At 37.2% G+C, this 12,114-nt stretch overlaps 1 protein-coding gene across 1 annotated transcript in view; it reads right to left on the bottom strand.

Annotated features, from left to right (window-relative positions):
* slc35a4 (solute carrier family 35 member A4) overlaps positions 1–12,114 on the bottom strand; it is a 31,752-nt gene that overhangs the window by 1,905 nt on the left and 17,733 nt on the right. The gene's annotated exons all lie outside the window — the stretch shown is intronic.

The following is a 12,114-nucleotide window of genomic DNA, read 5'->3' as shown; positions in this document are numbered from 1 at the left end:
TCTGTGAGACGGCGTTCTAAATGAATGTACTGTAGCCTACGTAGCTGTACGTTGGGTGTCATTGTTAATGTAATTTTGTTTGTGTGTTCAAGTTTTTATGACGGTTTCCACATGCAAGTTATTCTTTTCGAAACTGTAGCTACTGTAGCTAGCTTAGTTTGTTGCATAGTTAACTAGCATTAGTATCAATGGTACCATGGTTGTTTTTCCGTGTTAGCTTGGTTTGGGTTCATGGTTTGATTGTCAAAGTAGCTTTATTGTCAATTACTTTGCATGTTAAGACATACAAAGGAATCGAAAAAAACGTTTCCCACTCTCCCACGGTGAAACATATAAGTGCACACGCACAGCAACCGATAAGATACATATACATATAGTTATACAGATACATGTACAGCAGCATACGTTGTATTAATCTGGCTGTTTGCCGATGTCTAGCAGAGCCTGTTGACTGTATTTGTAATCCGATGCATACAGACGAGACGTACACGACAAACTTTCGACAAACACTTATTAAATAAACAAAACACCGCATTTTCGGAAGCGTGAGTGGCCGCTGCGTCTACACGCGCCGCCATCCATTCATGCATGCCTACTATATGCTCTTGATTATGTAATTTACCTACAGGTACATCTTATAGGCTGTGTTTATTTGTTTCAATTTTCTAATATGAGTCAATGGCTTGGCAGTATCTTAACAGTAAGGTTTGGTTATTTGTGATAAATTGTCATGATTCTGTTTCTGTATGTTTACATTTTACAGACTTAAATTTGAATGTAGACAGTGTAGATTGAATAAAGGGAAATAATGGATGTCTAAATATTTGTTTTAAGTAAAGAGATTGGTGTTTGAGAATCCTAACCATTTTAATATTTTCTTAAAGGTTTGTATACTAGAACTGTTGAGTTGTTGTTTAAGAGCTCCATTGAAAAGCCTATAGAGCTACAACAGTACGTTCTGATGTTGGACAAGAAGGCCTGGCTTGCAGTCTCCGCTCTTATTCATCCAAAAGGTGTGTATTGGGTTGAGATCAGGACTTTGTGCAGGCCAGTCAAGTTCGTCCACACCAAACTCGCTCATCCATGTCTTTATGGCCCTTGTTTTGTGCACTGGTGCACAGTCATGTTAGAACAGGAAGGGGCCATCTCCAAACTGTTCACAGTTTGGAGCATGAAATTGTTTAATTGTTTAAAATGTTATTGAATTATTGCATTTCAGGAATAACTTATAGGTAGGGAAGTATTGAATGGATTGGGCTCAGTGTAGTATTTTGTAATGACAAGTACAAGTTGGGTATTTTGTCATTCATGCATGCCTACTATATGCTCCTACAGGTACATCTTATAGGCTGTGTTTATTTGTTTTAAGTTTCTAATGTGAGTCAATGGCTTGGCAGTATGTTAACAGTAAGGTTTGGTTATTTGTGATAAACTGTCATCATTCTGTTTCTGTATGGTTACATTTACAGACTTAAATTTGAATGTAGACAGTGTAAATTGAATAAAAAATTATGGATGTCTAAATATTTTTTTAAGTAAAGAGATTGGTGTTTTTGAGAATCCTAACCATTTCAATATTTTCTTAAAGGTTGTATACTAGAACTGTTGAGTATGAAGTTATAATAATGTAAGAGTATGAAATTGTTAAGCAGTAATGTGGTATGTTACATTTAATAGTTTTTGATGATTTTTCTATGTGTTTTTAGATGCCACGTGCAAGCAAGAGTTCCAGGGCAGCCAAGAAAAGGATATCTTCTCCAGAAGACCAAGGATCCACTGTTAAGGTTAGACTTCCTTGTTGCTAAATCAGCGTGTTTAAGTGAGAGATTAATTGATAAATGTGAATGAGCATTTTTAAAACGTCTTTGTTACGGAGCCATTTTTAAAATGTCCTAATTCAGTCTGTATAGTTGTGTTGTGTTTTTTTTTCTTTGTATTCTCCCCTCTTTCTTTCCTATTCGCTGCATGCAGGTACGGTGTAGTTGGCGTTGTTGGCGGTTGGCTATCAGTCTCCCTACCTTGGCCAATCAGCTGTGCACTTCCAATGAGCGGTTTAGTTGTCAACAAAATGACCACACTGGTCAGCTGTTTGACACATTGGTTTGGAAAGTTGCTTGTTTAGAGAGTTGTCGAATCAGAGAGTTTTGTTGAAATCATTGTAAATGTCGTTAATATTTTGTTAGAATGGTTTGCTTCATAGTGCAGTCTTTTAATAGAGCAGTTATTTTGTATTGTGCTTTAGGTTTGTTTGTTTTTGTTCACTGCACAGGGCTTTGGAATAGGTAAGCTGTCCTTCATGGGCATACACATCACACAGCTAACCTGTGTTAACACACTAGTAAGAAACTGTGCCACCCCATGTATGTTAGTGTAGGTAAGTTTATGTGTTTACTAGATAGGATACTTTTTGGTATTTGCTTTTGTTTGGCATCATTCCATTTTATTCCCCTGTGATGAATGTGCATTTTCCACACATTGCCATTCCCTCCATGTTAAGCAAAGAGGGTTTAACAGTAACTGACTACTGTTTGCATTAAGTGTTAGGGTTTAAGATGTATTTACTGAAGTGAACTGTAGGGTCGATAAAAGTATAACAACTACAGTTTATCATGTAACAGTGAGTAGAGCCTTCACTTGATTGCCTTAATGCTTGTTTTTTGTGAATGTTTAAATGGAATCAACTTCCCCTTTCTATCAGGCAGGCTCTTCATTATTTTTAAATCAAACCTTAAAACACGCTAGTGTTTCCCACTACGTCTTGAGTTGTGATTTTTAACTTATTGTACTGTTATTGACTGTTTTTTGTGTTTACTATGTATTTTATGGTGTCTTTTTTGATAATTTTTTTGTGCTGTTGTTGGCACACTTGTCAGCTTTTGCTGTGTTAGAGTGTGCTTTATAAAAAACTTACTTACTTAAATGCAGAGTGATGCGGAACCTATTTTAATGTTGATGGCTACAGTTACTGTTTGAATCATGTATTAATAAATATGTTACTAATTTCATATGTCATGCTAATCAATGAAATTGTCCTCTTATGATAAACAGGACAGTCCTGTTTGACAAAATACAGACCATGGCATTCCAAATGTTTTCCTGTATTGTATGAAATAAAATTGTCTTGTGGTTGGTGCCACTTATTTATGCACTACAATGTGTATGAAAAGTTGTAAACTTTCTTCTGGCCCATATCAAATAACCATATATTTTTGATGAGCAAAAAAAATGTGTGATGTCACTGCTAATATCAGTAATGTACACTTGAAAAACTATATACCAATGTAGCATTATGAAGACTGGTACTGCTGATGTGTAGTTATTCTTCCTTACTTGATAGCTTTTCCCTGTTTTTCAGATGCCGAGGAAGAAGAACTGGCGGAAAGGGCGTGATCACTTGGCTGCTGCTCCAATATGTAGCGCCTTGTCTGATTTTTCTCTATCCACTGATCCCCACTCTACCCCTTGCGATATCCCATCTTCCTCTTCATCCCCCACCCCAAGCTTCATCTACTCTGATTTTCCTCCTCTTCCGACCTCTCGGTCATCTATCTTTAGGCCCTGTGAGTCTCTTTCACAGTCTGTGCCTGTTGTGAGCTGTGATAATGTATCGCAGTCTCTTTCAAGGACCAGTGGAGCATCGTTCACACTGCCTCTGCAATCTATAAGGTGTGCAGCCATTGGGGCATACTGTTCTCACGGTGAAACTCTCAGTAACCAAGAAAAAAAAATGGATACAAAACTGGCAAACTTTGGTACAAAACTGGCAAACTTTGGTACAAAACTGTGCAACGCTGCAAACTTTGAAACAAAACTTGATACAACTCTTGCAAACTTTGAAACATACACTATTGTAATACCTGAAGAAATGAAAAATATCAAAAGTCATTCAACAAACTCTGTTGAATACATGAACAGTGGTGAGCTGTCCAACACCGTGCCTCCAAGCTGTCATAACAGGTATATACAAGGATCTTTTCATCAAGGACATGTGATGTTTGAAGATAATGCAGGTGTACAATGTGTGGCAAACAGTTTAACAGCAATGTTGATGAATAAACTGAAAGATGTGTGCACGTGGCAAAGTAGTGACCTTGATAATATTCTTGTGAATGGAAACATGCTTTATACGTCAGTAAAGAACTGCAATCAGGGAAACCATACTCATCTTTTGGTAAGTGATTTGCCAAAGTCTCATGTGTTGCATAATGTTGATTTTACAATTAATCTTGGACAAGCGTTTAGTGGCATAGTAGGAGTACATGAATATGATTTAGAGTTGGCAGATATGGCAATAAGCCTTTATGAAGCACTGCAGAGAGTATTACTAGGAGATGACAGCTGTTTTTTGACAATGAATGAAAGTACTTGTGCCATTATTAAACACACCAGTGGTTATGCAGTATTTGACTCTCACTCACGCAGCTATGATGGCCTTGTTCATCCAACAGGAAAAAGTCTTGTGTGTTTCTATCAAACTTTTGAGGATATGTACAGTCAGCACATTAATAGGCTTGCAAGTTCAATGAATGCCCCTGGAAAACATTTTGAGGTAACTGGAATCAGCGTAACAATGACAAGTGAAGACGGCAACACTACAGCACTACACAGGTCTAGTAGACGGAAACGCAATGCCAGGAAACCACAAGTAATGACAGAGGTGTTTGTTGATGGGAATATTCATGTTCCCGAGAGTACTTTCATAACACAAACTGTGTGTGGTCATGCATTGCCATCACAAAATGAGAATTTCTTGTGTGAAAACCATAGGCCTATCAATGTTACTAGTGCTGAAAGACTTTTGACAACAAAAGGGATTGATCTAACTGTAGACAACAACAGTGAGTGTATTGAACACAATGTTGAACAGAGTAAGAATGCTGATGATGTTGTTGTTGGTGATGTGACACTGCCAACATGGACGTTTTCTCCCTTAACATTTATCAATCAAACTGCGTTATGTTCACAGTTAGATTTGCAAAATGTAAATGATAACCATGATTCAACCACGATTCAACAATGCACAGTATTAAGTTGTCCATGTGAATCAAAAGCTATTAGAAAAGATGGAAATTGCTTCTTCCGGTCACTGGCTTTGGCAATTTGCGGCACTGAAAGTCCTCACATGAAAATTCGAAAACAAGTGGTAAGACACTTAATGAAAAATGAGGAAACTTTTCAAAGGTTTCTGAGAAGTGAATACACCTCTGTAGAACATTACATAAAGTCTTCACGAATGATGTATGCAAACACGTGGGGCACTGAATTGGAAATTTTAAGTGCTGCAGATCTATTCCATACTGACATATACACATTTAATTCTAATCGCTGGAACATGTACAAAAGTTTTTCAAGAACAAGTGACAATGCCATATATTTGAACCATGTCAATGGAAACCATTATGAATTGGTAACATGTGTAACAGATACACATTGTGAAAGTGGATGTGCATCATTGTGCCAAGCAAAAAAAGCAATGCTAAAGCGTAATGTCAATTTGAGGAAAAGGTTAACAACTGGTAGAATCAACATTGTCAAGATAAAGCTGCTAATAAGAAGCACAAATACCAGAATGATATTCAATTTCAACAAAATTGCATTATGTTGCAACAGAAATTATATGCGACAGATGATCAATACAGAATAAACAAATTGCAGTCCAGCCAAGATCAGTACAGAACAGATGCAGACTTTCAAACTAAAGTTAAAGAATACAGTAAGAGGAAATACAAATGTGATGCAGACTTTCAAACTAAAGTAAAGAATACAGTAAGAGAAATACAATTGATGCAGACTTTCAAAAGCAGTTAAAACACACAGCAGCCAAACATATATTGCTAAGAAAAATCAGACATATTCCATGGATTTTGTCATTGAATCTTTTAGAAAAAGTGTCAAAACAGGCCCTGAATTTGTTTGCTCAGTATGTCATCGCCAGCTTTTTCGAAAGCAAGTCATTGAATGTAAACATGATAAGTACACAACCAGTCCAACTGTACTTGCTTTGGCTAAAAAGTGCATTACAGAAACATATTTACAAACTTGTGAAGAATGTGATGATAACTGCACTGCACATATTCAATCATCTAAGTTGTGGATATGTCACACATGTGACCGTAAAATATTTGCTGGTAGAATGCCTGAACAAAGCGTAGCCAATAACTTGCATTTGGAAGCCATTCCTTCTCAGCTACAGTGCTTAAATTCCCTTGAGCAACACTTAATAGCGAAACATATTCCTTTTATGAAACTTTTGGCATTACCAAAGGGTGGACAAAATGGTTGTCATGGACCTGTCGTGTGTGTTCCATCTAATGTCAATCAAGTAACAACCATGCTTCCAAGAAATGATGGAAATGATTTAATGTTACGAATTAAACTGAAACGCAAATTAACATACAAGGGCCATTATGAATATAAACATGTACATACAAACAATGTCTACAATGCCCTAGAGTACTTAAAGTTAAATAACAAGTGGTATCGTGACATCAGCATCAATAAGGAATGGGTTAACCCTCTTGACAAAATTGACGATGTGCAACTCAGTGATGAACAACAAAATACTGCTGTGCCAATACAAATGGTTAGTGTACCAATGCACACAACAAGCGTTGCTAATGAAAGAAACTCGCAAAATCATTCAGAAACTGATGATCCTGAAGAAGAGTTGACATACACTGAACAAACACATGGAATGTTTCTAGACACATGTTTACAACCAGTAGATATTGCGCAAGAAGTCTTGGATCAACATTTTGACTCTGTGTTATCAGTTGCCCCTGCTGAGAATAATCATCCCGTTAAACTGTTAGAAGATGCTACTAATGAAGGAAAATGTTTCCCTACGTTATATCCAACAGGAGCTCCTACTTTTCATGACCTTCGCCAAGAAAAAATAAGCCTTTCCAAATATTTAAACACACGTCTACTAAATGCTGATGGCAGATTTGCTAAGAACACAGACTTATATTCTATGCTCAGTACATATCAGAGGTGCAACAAGTTCTGTCAAATGTATCAATTGCCATGCGCAAAGGTTTAGGCACTGAATTGCCGGAAAAAGAGCAAGCCAATTTTCTAACGGATGCAGAATCTTTAAAACGAGTGTTAAAAAATGACGAAGGTTACAAGTTCTTACGACCTATACGTGGGACACCCCCCTTTTGGCAATCTGTACAAAAAGATCTGTTTGCTATGATACGACAACTAGGAATCCCCACATGGTTTTGTTCATTTTCCTCAGCTGACATGCGCTGGCCTGAAATGATAACAACGCTCTGTCATGAACAAAATATAAATGTGCCTATAGATGAACTGACTTGGTCAGAGAAATGTGCATTGTTGAAACAAAACCCAGTTACAGCTGCAAGAATGTTTGACCACAGATGGCACAGTTTCTTAAAAGATGTGATTATGTCTCCAGCTGCTCCTATTGGTAAAATATCGGACTACTTTTACCGTGTAGAATTTCAAAACAGAGGCTCCCCTCATTGTCATTGCTTATTCTGGGTGGAATCAGCCCCTCAAATTGACAAAGACCCTGATGAGAAAGTTGTAGACTTTATTGACAAATATGTATCTTGTGAACTGCCATCATCAGATGATGATGAACTGTGTGAGATTGTAAACACTGTGCAAAAACATAGCACTAGGCACTCAAAAACCTGTAGGAAAAAAAACACTGAATGTCGGTTTAACTTCCCACGACCCCCATCTTGTCGAACATTTATTGATCGTATTGTCAAACCTTCACAAAAATCAATGCAATACAGAACAATCACATCAACCAATGACTGAGGAAGATGAAGTAAAGAAAACTGATGACACCAGACATGGCTGAAAAGATTTTGAAAATGCTCAGAACAACTTTACTAAATAGTGACCAAACATTTGAATCGACAGAGGAACTGTTTGAAAGCATCGGCATTTCCACAATTGCTTTTTGAAATAGCAAATTCACAACTAACCAATAAAACCAGCGTTGGTTTTAAAAAGAAAGCCCGTGATATTTGGATTAACCAATTCAACAAAGACTTGTTAAGATCTTGGAATGCCAATATGGATATTCAGTACATTGTGGATGCATATTCTTGTGTAGTGTACATTATTTCTTATATATCCAAAGCAGAGAGAGAAATGGGATTGTTACTCGATTGTGCACAAAAAGAAGGACATAAAGGCAATCTGGATGCCAAAGCTGCATTCAAATCACTTGGCAGTGTTTACCTTCATAATAGAGAGGTGTCTGCACAAGAATCAGTATATAGACTGACTGGAATGCATTTAAAGGAATGCTCACGGAAAGTAACTTTTATACCGACAGGAGAATACCCTATGCGCATGAGTTTACCTCTCAGTGTATTGCGAGACAGAAAACGAAATGACAACAATGAACATAACACTATATGGATGACAAGTGTGATAGACAGGTATAAACATAGACCACAATCACCACTGTTTCAAAACATGTGCCTTGCCACGTTTTGCTCGGAATATCGAGTCTTGAGTCAAAGTGATAGTCCCAGTTAATCCAAGCGAATCTGTCGTTCAACTGCAGGAGAACTCTGGCCACATCAGAAAAAGATCACGCACTGAAACCAGCTGTTTATTAGATATGCCAAAACTGTCTACCCTACAAAAGATCCAGAAAAATATCATCAAAGTCAGTTACAATTGTTTTTGCCCCACTATGAAGACTGTCAGTTGAATACCACATCCTATTTGTAACATACGAAGATTTTACAATGTTGGTATTGATACGTGACTTCAGTGATGACATACACAAAGTTAAAGAAATTGTTCAGAATAATAGATCCTTGTATGAACAAAATTCTGACGAACTAGAATGATGCTCACTCATAATGGAACAACAGGTTGACTTGGATGATGCATGGGCACAAATTTGCCCCCAGTCTGAATTGGAACGCCTTCAATGTTTACAATCACAGGAGGTTATGCACAATGAAACTGATTTACAACCCATTTCAGAAAATATTACCAGACCTGACAGAAACTTGCTATAACTGGTAAACATACAAGTTAGAAAAACATTCATGACTAAAGAAGCAGCATGGAACATAATGAGATCTTTAAATGATGAACAAGCGCAGCATATTTTACAAACTACGTCAGTGGAGTTAGAAACCGTATGGGGAGAAAAACCACAACAAATACACCTTTTGTCACTGGTGGAGCGGGACAGGAAAAACGCCATTTGATAAAGCCATACATTATGAGTTGTCTCGAATTTTAGCGCAACTATGTCAAACCCTGATGACACTACAGTTTTAATAACAGCTCCTCTGGCTGTTGCCGCGTCATAACATTGGGTGCTGCTACCATAACACAATACTTTTTGTATTGGCACAGATGTCGATTACCTTACAGCCGTTGGGTGAGGAAAAGATCAACTCTTTACGAGCTAAACTATCCAATTTACAAATTACTGATCATTGATGAAATATCAATGGTAGACACCAGACTCTTTGCATACATTCACGGAAGTACTAAGACAATAAAACAATCCGGTGATCATTCTTTGTTTGGAAAAGTTAGCATTGTTGCTGTTGGAGATTTTTACCAGTTACCACCTGTGAAAGGAAAACCTCTGTACAGTGATATGCCAGGACTGAACATTTGGAACGATCACTTTGAAATTGCAACTTTGACACAAGTTGTGAGACAAAAAGATTCTACTTTTGCTGAGCTTCTGAATCGCATACGTGTTCATGAAAAATCAACTCCTATGTTGCGTGCAGACATTGAGATATTGAAACAATGTGAAACAGGACAAGACTTGAATGTATTGCACATTTTTGCAACAAATAAACAAGTTTGCTATTATAACTCTGAAAAGCTCAATTCCATTTGCCCAAATGCTATAAGTATTGAGGCACAAGACTTTGAGCGAAATCCAAAAACAGGACGTATGGAAAGAAAGAATGGCCATCACAAAAAGGTCTTTAACAGCTGTCTTAAGCCTAGTGTCAATATGGGAATACAAGCTCGCATCATGCTGACAAAAAACATTGATGTTTTAGATGGACTTGTTAATGGTGCTGTTGGAACAGTTTTCCAAATCGTGTTTGATACAGACAAATACTTTCCCTCTGTAATACATGTTGAATTTGATGATGACAAAATTGGACAACTGCAAAGAGCTAAAATAACTACACCGGATAATACTCATCCAAACATCACAATGATTAAACCTGTAGAAGACAGAGTCTCAAACAATGGTGGAATACGGCGGCAGTACCCATTACAATTAGCCTGGGCTTGTACCGTACACAAAGTTCAAGGTTTAACAGTTAACAGTGCAGTGGTAAACTTGCAAAAAATATTTTCACCAGGACAAGCTTATGTTGCTTTAAGTCGTGTGTCTTCTCTGTCAGGCTTAGTAATTGAAGACTTGAAAGAGTCAAAGATTTATTGCAACAGTAATATCAAAGATGTTCTTGCAACGATGCCAACATTCATATCCAAACACTCACCTTCAACCACTCCATTATTCACAATTGCTTTTCATAACATTCAAAGTCTCAATGCACATTTTAAAAACATGCAAGCAAACAACAGTATTTTGAAATCACAATGCATTTGTGTTGCTGAAACATGGCTTCAACCTAACTTTCAAACTGAACATTTTGTTTTACCTAACTTCACGTTCTACAACAACACACGTTTCAATTGTTACAGTCCAATAAACAGTATAACCAAGACTTTAAAACTTCAGGCAAATGGTGGTGTTGGAATATATTGTCAAACAGATCAGAACATTGAAGTCAACACACCATGTAATACAAATTTAGAATCATTAGTCTTCCACGTTCCACAATTTCAATTAATGGCTGCAGTTGTATACAGGCCCCAAACATACCAAGTGGATTTATTTAAGGAACATTTATTACATCTTATTGCCGAACTAGACACTTTCCCAGGAGGAAAAATTATTTTGGGGGACTTTAATGAAAATCTTCTTACTTCTAAAACAATACAAACAGTTTTCCAAAAACATCATTACATTCAATTAGTTGACTTTTCAACCACTGATGCTAACACAATAATAGATCATGTATACACAAAAGATGTCCAATTTCAAATATCGCTTGAATTGTTGTCAACATATTACAGTCATCATAATGCTATACTAATTCACATACAGTAACATTATCTGCTAAACAATGCATCTTAAAACAAAACTCATAGCTTACGCAAACCATCATAAACACATGGACTAATATATTTTAAAACACACTATTTGTACAGCAGATTACTTATGCTTTGCCGCCGCGGATGGTCGACACAGTGTTGCGCTCTCTTGTGCTTTTTATGTTTGGAGGAGCAGCAGCTCTCTGTGGAGCTTGGAGGAGACGCAGGCGTGGGAAGTGCGCTGGAGCGCTGGTTGGACTGCGAGAGCAGGGATTCTACTTCTACGGTAAGTTCAAACTAAATTATTCACTATATCTTTGGCTAACATTTGAACTATTTAAAGACTGAAACGTTAACTTGATTGCACTACACGCCACCACATAGGCTATTTTACTCAAACTAGTGTACTGAATTGATTACAACTGGGTAAGCTAACCTTTTTAGGCCTAAGCCATATGTGTACCTATGATTCAATTAATTTAACCACTAAATGCGTACATTGACAACCACCTACTTTAGCCTAGAATTGTCTTTAGGACCTACGTTCTTTGTGGCACCTAGGCCTATAGGTCATACTCTATACGTTCATCGTAACACGCACCATTATTCTAATTGAGACTGGTAAACTCCAATTTTCATGTCACATTTTCTGCTGTTATTCAGAGTCAAAATCTACCGTTCTGTTGTTATAATGACCGCAAATGTTTTACAACAGTTTTATGTTCGACTAAATGTTCACAGACTTTGTCAAAAAAAGTATTACTCCACACTCTTAAAGATCGCCTGAAAACTCCCTGTCTATTGATGTAATTCTGTGTCCATTCTTCAGGCAGGCCTGAATGTCGGTATTTTTGGCTAACGTTTTAATATTTCCTACAGCTAAGTGAATGTTACTTATCAGTTTCAGGGTTGACAAACTTCCTTCGATTGCTATCACAGACCTGCACTGGTAGCAATGGGCTC

This window comes from Clupea harengus, chromosome 6, assembly GCF_900700415.2.
Source record: "Clupea harengus chromosome 6, Ch_v2.0.2, whole genome shotgun sequence".
NCBI lineage: Eukaryota > Metazoa > Chordata > Actinopteri > Clupeiformes > Clupeidae > Clupea > Clupea harengus.
The sequence above is the reverse complement of the archived record's forward strand: the minus strand, read 5'-3'. Positions and strand labels throughout refer to the sequence as shown.